The sequence below is a fragment of the Lolium rigidum genome, chromosome 2 (assembly GCF_022539505.1).
Source record: "Lolium rigidum isolate FL_2022 chromosome 2, APGP_CSIRO_Lrig_0.1, whole genome shotgun sequence".
Classification (NCBI taxonomy): Eukaryota; Viridiplantae; Streptophyta; class Magnoliopsida; order Poales; family Poaceae; genus Lolium; species Lolium rigidum.
Window position 1 is genome coordinate 40467344 of NC_061509.1, and position 11284 is coordinate 40478627.

General features: G+C 44.4%; 1 long non-coding RNA gene across 1 annotated transcript; it reads left to right on the plus strand.

Moving 5' to 3' along the window:
* Positions 1-8623: 8623 nt before the first annotated feature.
* LOC124686291 lies at positions 8624-11073 on the plus strand. The gene is made up of 3 exons (XR_006997775.1): positions 8624-8779; positions 9628-9726; positions 10781-11073. It is a non-coding gene; the product is annotated as an uncharacterized LOC124686291 (long non-coding RNA).
* Positions 11074-11284: the final 211 nt, after the last annotated feature.

The following is an 11284-nucleotide window of genomic DNA, read 5'->3' on the forward strand; positions in this document are numbered from 1 at the left end:
AGAAAGTCTCATCGTAGTCAACTCCTTGAATTTGTCGGAAACCCTTTGCGACAAGTCGAGCTTTATAGACGAGTAATATTACCATCGACATCTGTTTTTCTCTTGAAGATCCATTTATTCTCGACGACCTTTCGGCTATCGAGGTAAGTCTACCAAAGTCCATACTTTGTTATCATACATGGATCCCATTTCGGATTTCATGGCTTCTTGTCATTTGTTGGAATGCTGGGCTCATCATCACTTCTTCATACGTCGCGGGGTCCTCATCATTGTTATCCACAATCATGACATTTAGACAAGGATCATACCAATCGGGAGTGGCACGTTCCCTTGTCGATCTGCGAGGTTCGGTAGTTTCCTCGTTCGAAGTTTCATGATCATTATCATTAGCTTCCTCGTTGCCGGTGTAGGCGGTACGAGTACAACTTCCGATGCTTGCGCTACTGCGATCAACGAGTATAGATTCATCAATCTCATCGAGTTCTACTTTTCTTCCAGTCACTTCTTTAGTGAGAAATTCTTTTCTCAAGAAAGGTTCCGTTCTTTGCAACAAATATTTTGCCTTCGGATTTGTGATAGAAAGTATACCCTATAGTTTCCTTAGGGTATCCTATGAAGACGCATTTCTCCGCTTTGGGTTCTAGCTTGTCCGGTTGTAACTTTTTTACATAGGCTTCGCAACCCCAAACTTTCGAGAACGACGACTTAGGTTTCTTATTAAACCATAATTCATACGGTGTCGTTTCTACGGATTTTGATGGTGCTCTATTTAAAGTGAATGCGGCTGTCTCTAATGCATAACTCCAAAATGATAATGGCAAATCGGTAAGAGACATCATAGAACGAACCATATCTAAGAGAGTTCGATTACGACGTTCGGATACACCGTTTCGTTGTGGTGTTCCCGGCGGTGTCAATTGTGAAAGTATTCCGCATTTCTTTAAATGCATGCCAAACTCATAACTCGGATATTCACCTCCACGATCGGATCGTAGAAATTTTATCTTCTTGTTACGTTGATTTTCTACTTCACTTTGAAATTCCTTAAACTTCTCGAAAGTTTCGGATTTATGTTTCATGAAATAGATATACCCATATCTACTCAGATCATCTGTGAAGGTTAGAACATAATGATAACCACCGCGCGATGCTACACTCATTGGTCCGCACACATCGGTATGTATGATTTCCAATAAGTCGGTAGCTCGCTCCATCATACCGAGAAAATGGAGTCTTAGTCATTTTTCCCATTAGACATGCTTCGCATCTATCAAGTGACTCAAAGTCAAGTGATTCAAGTAATCCATCGAGTATGGAGTTTCTTCATGCGCTTCACTCCAATATGACCAAGACGACGAGTGCCACATATAAGTAGAATTATCATTCAATTTAATTCGCTTAGCATCAATGTTATGTATATGCGTATCACTACTATCGAGATCTAACAGAAATAAGCCATTCTTTTGTGGTGCTCGACCATAAAAGATATTATTCATAAAAATAGAACAACCATTATTCTCAGACTTGAATGAATAACCGTCTTGCATTAAACAAGATCCAGATATAATGTTCATGCTCAACGCGGGTACAAAATAACAATTATTTAGGCTTAAAACTAATCCCGAAGGTAGATGTAGAGGAAGTGTGCCGACAGCGATCACATCGACTTTGGATCCATTTCCAACGCGCATTGTCACTTCATCTTTCGGTAGTCTTCGTTTATTCTTTAGTTCCTGTTTCGAGTTACAAATATGAGCAACCGAACCGAGTATCAAATACCCGGTACTAGAACGAGAACCCAGTGAGATAAACATCTATAACATGTATATCAGATATACCTTCTTTCTTCTTCTTGACAAGGCCGCTCTTCAGATCAGCCGGATACTTGGAGCAATTACGCTTCCAGTGTCCCTTCTCCTTGCAGTAATAGCACTCAGCATCAGGCTTAGGGCCGTTCTTAGGTTTCATAGGAGGCGTGACAGCTTTCTTGCCACCCTTCTTGAATTTTCCCTTAGATTTGCCCTGTTTCTTGAAACTAGTGGTCTTGTTGACCATCAACACTTGGTGCTCTTTCTTGATCTCAATCTCAGCAGCTTTTAGCATGCCAAAGAGTTCAGGTAACTCCTTGTTCATGTTCTGCATATTGTAGTTCATCACAAAGTTCTTGTAACTTGGTGGCGGTGATTGAAGGACACGATTAATCCCCAGTCTGTTAGGAATCACTATTCCCAAGTCACTGAGTTTCTTCGCATGCCCGGTCATGGCGAGCATGTGCTCACTAATGGAGCTGCCTTCTTCCATCATACAGCTGAAGAAATGTTTCGATGCTTCATAGCATTCCACGGCCGCATGAGTCTCGAAAATAGTCTTCAACTCTTTCATCAACTCATGAGGATCGTGGTGCTCAAAACGTTTTTGAAGATCGGATTCCAGACTGCACAGGATGGCACACTGAACTTGAGAGTACCGAGTTTTCCGAGTCTCGTAAACAGCTTTTACTTCATCGGTTTCGGTTTCTGCAGGAGGGTCACCTAGCGGTGCATCAAGCACATATTGCAGATTTCCGCCGGAGAGGAAGATCCTCACATGACGGAACCGGTCGGTGAAGTTGCTACCGTTGCTCTTAAGCTTTTCTTTCTCTAGGAGCTGGTTAAAATTGATTGGGGACGCCATCTCTACAACATATATTTGCAATAGTTTAGACTAAGTTTATGACAAAATGAGTTCAAATTTTAATTCAATATAATTAAAAATCTAGGTGAACTCCCACTCAAAACAATATCCCTCGCATTGTCTTAGTGATCACACGAACCAAATCCACCACACCATAGTCCGATCATCACGAGACAAGGTGTAATTTCAATGGCGAACACTCAAAGTGTTCATCATATCAATCATATGATTCATGCTCTACCTTTCGGTATCACGTGTTCCGAGACCATGTCTGTACATGCTAGGCTCGTCAAGGCCACCTTAGTATCCGCATGTGCAAAACTGGCTTGCACCCGTTGTATGCATTTGTTGATTCTATCACACCCGATCATCACGAGATGCTTCGAAACGACAAGTCTTGGCAACGGTGCTACTAAGGATGAACACTTTATTATCTTGAGATTTTAGTGAGGGATCATCTTATAATGCTACCGTCGCGATCTAAGCAAAATAAGATGCATAAAAGGATTAACATCACATGCAGTTCATATGTGATATGATATGGCCCTTTTGTCTTTGCGCCTTTGATCTTCATCTCCAAAGCACGGACATGATCTCCATCATCTTCGGGCATGATCTCCATCATCGTCGGCGAAGCACCAAGGTCAATGGCGCCGTCTTCATGATTGTCCTCCATGTAGCAACTATTACAACTACTTTGAAATACTACTCAACATGAAATTTAAAGACAACCATAAGGCTCCTGCCGGTTGCCACAATACAATAATGATCATCTCATACATATTCATCATCACATTATGGCCATATCACATCACCAAACCCTGCAAAAACAAGTTAGACGCTCTCTAATTTGGTTTGCATATTTTACGTGGTTTAGGGTTTTCGATATAGATCTAATCTACCTACGAACATGAACCACAACGTTGATACTAATGTTGTCAATAGAAGAGTAAATTGAATCTTTACTATAGTAGGAGAGACAGACACCCGCAAAGCCTCTTATGCAATACAAGTTGCATGTCGAACGAGGAACAAGTCTCATGAACGCGGTCATGTAAAGTTAGTCCGAGCCGCTTCATCCCACTATGCCATAAAGATGCAAAGTACTCAACTAAAGATAACAAGAGCATCAACGCCCACAAACCATTGTGTTCTACTCGTGCAACCATCTATGCATAGACACGGCTCCGATACCACTTGTAGGATAACGTTGCATAGAAAACAAAAATTTTCCTACCGCGAACACGCAATCCAAGCCAAGATGCAATCTAGAAGACGGTAGCAACGAGGGGGTATCGAGTCTCACCCTTGAAGAGATTCCAAAGCCTACAAGATGAGGCTCTTGTTGCTGCGGTAGACGTTCACTTGCCGCTTGCAAAAGCGCGTAGAAGATCTTGATCACGATCGGTTCCGGCGCCACGAACGGGCAGCACCTCCGTACTCGGTCACACGTTCGGTTGTTGATGAAGACGACGTCCACCTCCCCGTTCCGGCGGGCAGCGGAAGTAGTAGCTCCTCTTGAATCCGACAGCACGACGGCGTGGTGTCGGTGGCGGTGTAGAAGTCCGGCGGAGCTTCGCTAAGCTATGCGGGATGTGGAGGAGCGGGCGGCTAGGGTTTGGGGAGAGGGGGGCGCCGGCCACTAAGGGGTGCGGCCACCTTGGTGGTTCTTGGGTGGCCGGCCCCCTCCCCTTGGTCCCTCATTATATAGGTGGAACCCCAAGAGGTGGTGTCCAAGTCTTCGAATAAGACCCGAACCAAATCCTTCCATAGGAGGGGCAATCCTAGCCCAACTAGGACTCCCACCCAAAGGTGGGATTCCCACCTCCCATGTGGGGGTGGCCGGCCCCTAAGGGGTGCGGCCACCTTGGTGGTTCTTGGGACTTTTCTAGAACCTTCTAGAACCTTCCATAGAACCTTCCGCGACATTTTATTCACATAAAATGACATCCTATATATGAATCTTATTCTCCGGACCATTCCGGAACTCCTCGTGATGTCCGGGATCATATCCGGGACTTCGAACAAATATTCCAACTCCATTCCATATTCAAGAACTACCATTTCAACATCCAACTTTAAGTGTGTCACCCTACGGTTCGTGAACTATGCGGACATGGTTGAGTACTCACTCCGACCAATAACCAATAGCGGGATCCGGAGATCCATAATGGCTCCCACATATTCAACGATGACTTTAGTGATCGAATGAACCATTCACATACTATACCAATTCCCTTTGTCTCGCGATATTTTACTTGTCCGAGGTTTGATCTTCGGTATCACTCTATACCTTGTTCAACCTCGTCTCCGACAAGTACTCTTTACTCGTACCGTGGTATGTGGTCTCTTATGAACTTATTCATATGCTTGCAAGACATTAGACGACATTCCACCGAGAGGGCCCGGAGTATATCTATCCGTCATCGGGATGGACAAATCCCACTTGTTGATCCATATGCCTCAACTCATACTTTCCGGATACTTAATCCCACCTTTATAGCCACCCATTTACGCGGTGGTGTTTGATGTAATCAAAGTACCTTTCCGGTATAAGTGATTTACATGATCTCATGGTCATAAGGACTAGGTAACTATGTATTGAAAGCTTATAGCAAATAACTTAATGACGAGATCTTATGCTACGCTTAATTGGGTGTGTCCATTACATCATTCATATAATGATATAACCTTGTTATTAATAACATCCAATGTTCATGATTATGAAACTAATCATCCATTAATCAACAAGCTAGTTTAAGAGGCATACTAGGGACTTCTTGTTGTCTACATATCACACATGTACTAATGTTTCGGTTAATACAATTATAGCATGACATATAAACATTTATCATAAACATAGAGATATAAATAATAACCACTTTTATTATTGCCTCTAGGGCATATCTCCTTCAACCCAGTCACCCAAACTGGAAAATCCAGCTGGTGAGGGTGCCCCTGTTGGTTCTTCCGAGGAAGAACATCCAGAAACCTTCGTCCATTTTTTCGCTGCGAAGAAACAACACTCTTCAGTCGCCGTCCTCCTCGGCGCTGTCGCCGTGGTAGTTCTGGCGGCAACGCGTCTCGTCGAACATCTTGACGCTCACGTCCCTATCGCCGAAGTAGGAGAACACGAGCATGAAGCCGGCTTCGAGGCGGTGGTAGCGCGCGAACTTCTTCCAGCTGATGTGGAGTTACATGTTGCCGCGTGCGTCGTAGATCACGTCGACGATCCACCAGCAGCAATGGCAGCCATCCTCGCGCAGATGCAGCGAGCCCGGGCGCTAGTCGTCGGCGGCGAAGTCGGCGAAGTCATCCGGAAGCATCTAGATGCCGTGTGGGTCGCCCTTGAGGACGACGATGAACTTGAACAACACGGACCCTTCCTCGTCCTGCCTGTCCGACGATGAGGACGATGACGGCGTCACATGCGACGGCGAGCGTGCTCAGTACCACTCTTCAGGTGCTCTTGATGCTTTAAGAATGGCCATCGGGCACATAACTACCGTAACCCTTGGCGTCCTCAGTACCACTGAATTCGGTTGAAGCATTGTATTGTACTGTACAACAATACGTTGAGTCAAGAACTGTCAATCCGTGGGATGGATACACCGAAATTCTCCGTTTTGAAGGCTACTAGAACATTATGAGAACAAGAATTTGATTCTTTCTTGGGAAAATCTATACAAAAGCGCCGCATCTCTCAGCGTTCCGTGCGGCGCGTACCGATTGGGAAAAACACATCGCAGCCTTAAGGAGTGATTGCAACTTATCCCCTCACTACCTTATCCTCTTGGGAGAACTCTCCACCACACAGTCTTTCTGCCTCTCTCTCTCTGAAACCACCATGAAAATAGCACCGCGCCGGAAAGGGAAGAGAGGACGAGGATGCCGCCGCCGAGCACGCATCAGCGCGGGAAGCGGCGGCCGCCAAGCACGCAGCAATCGGGGAGGCCGCCCCCGCCGAGCACACGGCAGCGGGGTGAGGCTCGCCACCGAGGACGCAGCAGCGGGGCAGGTCGCCGCCGTGTGGGCATGCAGCGGGGATGCACGCCGACGAGAGCCAAGCGTGCGAGGAGGCGGCACCTTCCGGAGTTTTCCGTCGGCAAAAACTCAGGCGAGCACGCACGCGGGGAGCCGGTCGCCGTTGTCGAGCAGCGAGCAGGGGAGGTGCCGCAAAGAGAGGTGAAGAACGTGTGGGGAGGCGCGAGAGATAGAGGTCTTCGCCGGCGACTGCGGGGAGGCTCACGCCGACGAGCCCAAGGAGCTATCGGACATAAGGAAGAGACTGGTTGTTCATGTGCTTATGAAACTAGGAGTACGTGCAATTGCCGGATTAATTAGTCCAGTTTCCATATTAGCTATTGTTGGATTTAATTTGTAGTAATTGTCTGGTTAATTACTATTAATTGCATGATTAGTTAGCAGTAACCTCCAGGTTCATTCGTGGTAATTCCCAGATTGATTATGTTTAGTTATCATATTACCAATTGCTAGATTAATTAGTCCTAATTTCCTAATTAATTTGGAGTAGCTGCCAGGTTTTCCTAATTAATCAGGAGTAGCTGCCAGGTTTTATGTGGTGAGGTCGTGTTGAAAAAAATACTCCACCATATTTTGATCACAAGATTTAATATGAAGACGGTGGAGATGGCTTCCCATAGTCTGATGATATAGCATGCATTTTTTTTAGACAATGCCTGCACGCATGCATGCGCGACGGAAGGAAAGGCGCAATTTTCGCCACCGCAGGGAATTCTTTTGCACTGCTTTTCTTCGCACGGTGGGACCAGGTCACCAGGAGAAACCGCCGCACGAAACCTCCCTGGTGCGGCGCCGCCGCGTAGTCAAGCCCTTCTTTCTTTAGCAGAAGAATTTGCTTCAACATCGTTGGGCCCAAAAACATCCTGGGCTCGGAACCTCAACGTGATTTCCCCTACTATATTCTCAATAACATAATACTGGGCCTCCACCTCATTTCACTCCAGCACGCCAGTTCCAGTCCAACCCACTGCAGGCATGAGCTCGCCGGCGGCGCCGCCGCTGGAGGACGACGACCTGCTCTCCGAGATCCTCCTCCGCCTCCCGCCGCAGCCCTCGTCCCTCCCCCGCGCCTCCGCCGTCTCCAAGCGCTGGCGTAGCCTCGCCTCCGACCCCCGCTTCTGCAGCCGCTTCCGCTCACACCACCGCCGCAACCCTCCCCTCCTCGGCTGCTTCGTCAAATTCTTTGACGACATCCACTTCACTTCTACCCTGGACGCGCCCAATCGCATCCCGCCATCCCGCTTCTCCGTCCCCATCCACGCCGGTGACAGCTTCCGGCCCCTCGGGTGCCGCCATGGCCTCGCGCTCATCCTCTCGCCCAAGAACCAGCTCCTGGTGTGGGACCCCATCACCGGCGGCCAGCACCGCCTGGGCATTCCTCCAGCGTTCGACGCGGATGACAGCTGGATCAGCGCCGCGGTGCTTCGCCCTGCCGCTGCCGGAGACATCCAGCACTTCCAGGTGGTCTTGGTAGGAAACAGCGACTTGCACCGCCGAAAGGCCGTCGCCTCCGTTTACTCGTCCGAGACCGGCGTATGGGGTAATCTCATCACAGTACAGCTTCCGCCTGATGATCCTAGTGTTAATCAATACAACCCCGCTGTGATGGCTGGGGATTCCCTTTACTGGTTGATTAGTGGGGAAATCTACGGAATTCTTGAATTCGATTTGGATAGGCAGAGCCTATCTTTGATACCTGTGCCAGGGGAAGAGATTCACTGGTGGGAAGGTGTTGGCAATATTTCGGTTATCTTGTTAGAAGATGGTGGCCTTGGTTTCCTCATCCTGTCAAAATTCAGCGCCCAGTTATGGAAGAGGGAGATGGATTGTGATGGTGTTAGTTCGTGGCTGCTGGAAAGGACTATTGCGCTGGACAAGCTACTTTTAGAATGTGCGACAGAGCACCCATTCATCCTCGGGTTTGCTGAGAACAATAATGTGGTGTTATTACGGACATCGACTGGCGTATTCGCGGTCCAGCTGGAATCATTGCAGTTCAAGAAAGTTTTCGACTACAACAATTGGCATGGCTTTTATCCATTTGAAGTTGTCTATACTGCAGGTATAACTAGACCAAGTTATCTGATACTCTCTTATTACTAGTTTCGAATTATATAGTTCAAGTCTAAGGTAACCAACACTTAGGCTGTTTAATCTATGGGTGTGCCTAGTATAAAACAGAATACAATGATTGATAGAAAAATATTTTTTGAGGTGTATACATGCAAATTATTTGTACATTATTGGAACTAAATTTGATTGTTGCCTGTCTGTTGACTTATTCAAGAGCTGTATAATATAGCTAGTGTTAGTGCATAACTTGTTGCTTAGGTATTTCTCACGATGAGATACTCAATGGTCGGAAACTGAGGACAGCTATATTAAAAAACTTGGTTGAACCAATTCACATGTCGAACACATGGTGTGATATTTACACTGTAACTTTTGACCTTTAGAAGAGTCCTGCTGTATGTGGCATTTCCATTTTGCAGTATACAGGCTACATTTATCTAAATATAAATAGTCATGATCACTTTTATTTGTAGAATTTATTATTACAAGAATATTTTGTTTTATCCGAGATTGCATGGACATACTTAAGATTAATTTAAGGTGACTTCTCCCTTGAGATCTGCTAATTGTTGTGCATCATTGTTCATTTTATGAGATAAGCGAGTATATTCATATACTATATAATTAAACTGAAGAGAGTATGCACTGTAATATTATTTGTATTAAATAGTAGTAGATATGGTTTTGTTATCTGTTCTTATTGTCCCACCAAGATTCAATTGGTTTTATATGAAATGACAGCTATGTGTTTATTTTGATATCTCATTTATGCCCCCCTCGTATCTATTTGGCTTTTCATTGGAATCTTATTGGTTCCTTGACTTCTTATGTTTGTAGACAAGAGCATTGGTGGTGCGCATGATGGAGCTGTACTTCCAAAAAACATAAAATGATTTGTCAAGATGGACATGCTATTGTGATGTATTGATCAAGCAGGTAACTATCTATCGGTGGTAGCAGAATGAAATGTGTTCCTTTCCTTTTATGCTATTTTTCTTTTACCTTTTCTGGATGCTTCAATACGTCTGTTTTTTTTTTCTGTGCTTATGAGTTCAAGTTTGAGGATCATGTGTTTGATGTTCCCTCAATGCAAAATAATTGATAACTTAAAACTCGTGCGCATTCGGCTTCGAACTTCCATTATTAATATCGACTTGCCACTTCACTTTATTGCTTATTTAGGGAAACACATTTCATATTGTTGCTCATTCAGGATCTTTGTAATACCTAGTTCTCGCTTATTGTTGTACAATTATGTTAAGCTAGGAGGATAGGTTAAATATTTTCTCAGCATATCTCTATTTATGACTAAGTCAGATAACCTCCAGTATAGTTTGTATGATTCAAACTACATGTTGGATGTTTTTATGGTTTATGTGCAGTCTGATTTTCTTCCATTTTGGTCACTATGAATATTTAATAATTTATACAGAACACATGATAAGGTTGGTATGACTGAAACATCGCTTTCTTCATAAGTATGTGCTAGTGTTTTGTTTTTACAGTGGAGAGTAAAAAAAATGATGGACGACCTTTACTTCAGGCTTGACAACATGAATTTGATTTGCTAGTGACTATATATCTCGTACATTTCTGCTCTGTTACTCCATGAGCCCCTTATACTTCCATAATAATAAAGAAAAATTCAACATATTTTGATAAACTAGGTTGTTCCAGTGAGTTATTTGAACCACTTTAAACCTCTACTGAAACTAGAGTTAGCCAAAAACTTGAGAATGTGCTACAATTTGGAGTTGGAAGGTTTGCCACTACAGATTTACTGTCTTCATGTTGCCTTTCCCTGTTTCTAATGCTAGTTTTTTTTCCATTAATGCTTAGATGACAAAGCTTTTGACCTTTTGGTACAATCTTGATAATTTGAAGCTAATATTTATCGGTTGAATCATACAAAAATTGTGAGGTGTTTAACACACTTTCCATGAATGAATATTAGGAATCGGTTTGACTGATGGCATCTTTTGCTCCGCAGGTATCTAGTTAACTTCCGCTGGCTGAGATGCAGAAATGGATTAATTTCTGTATGTTCTTCCATTTCATTCTGTATGCTGCATGGAACCTGTGAAATTGACCCTTTCTATATCATCCCCTGGTCAAAGATGAAGTGATCTCGTAGGAATTAGCATGCCCTGGTGGACCTTGAAGTGTGAACTCATCTGAAGTAGCTAATTTGTGTATGTTATCTGGTTTCAGTAGACATTATTCCAACTGGCATGAAGAGAGACTAAACTTGCTTCTATTAATTCCATATTGTTGGCCCTCTCAGTTAACCACGTGGTTCATTTCCTTTTATGCCTTCCAAGCAAGCATGTTGATTGTGTGTGCACCCTTTTCAGCATTGTGTGCTCATGTCCCATTAAGTCTATGGTATGCCCTTGTATGCATTCTGTTTGTGCTCAGTTTATATCCCAAACATATGACACTGCTGTCGGGATGCTTGAATTTGCATTTATTGATTAACAATTTTACTGGGAGG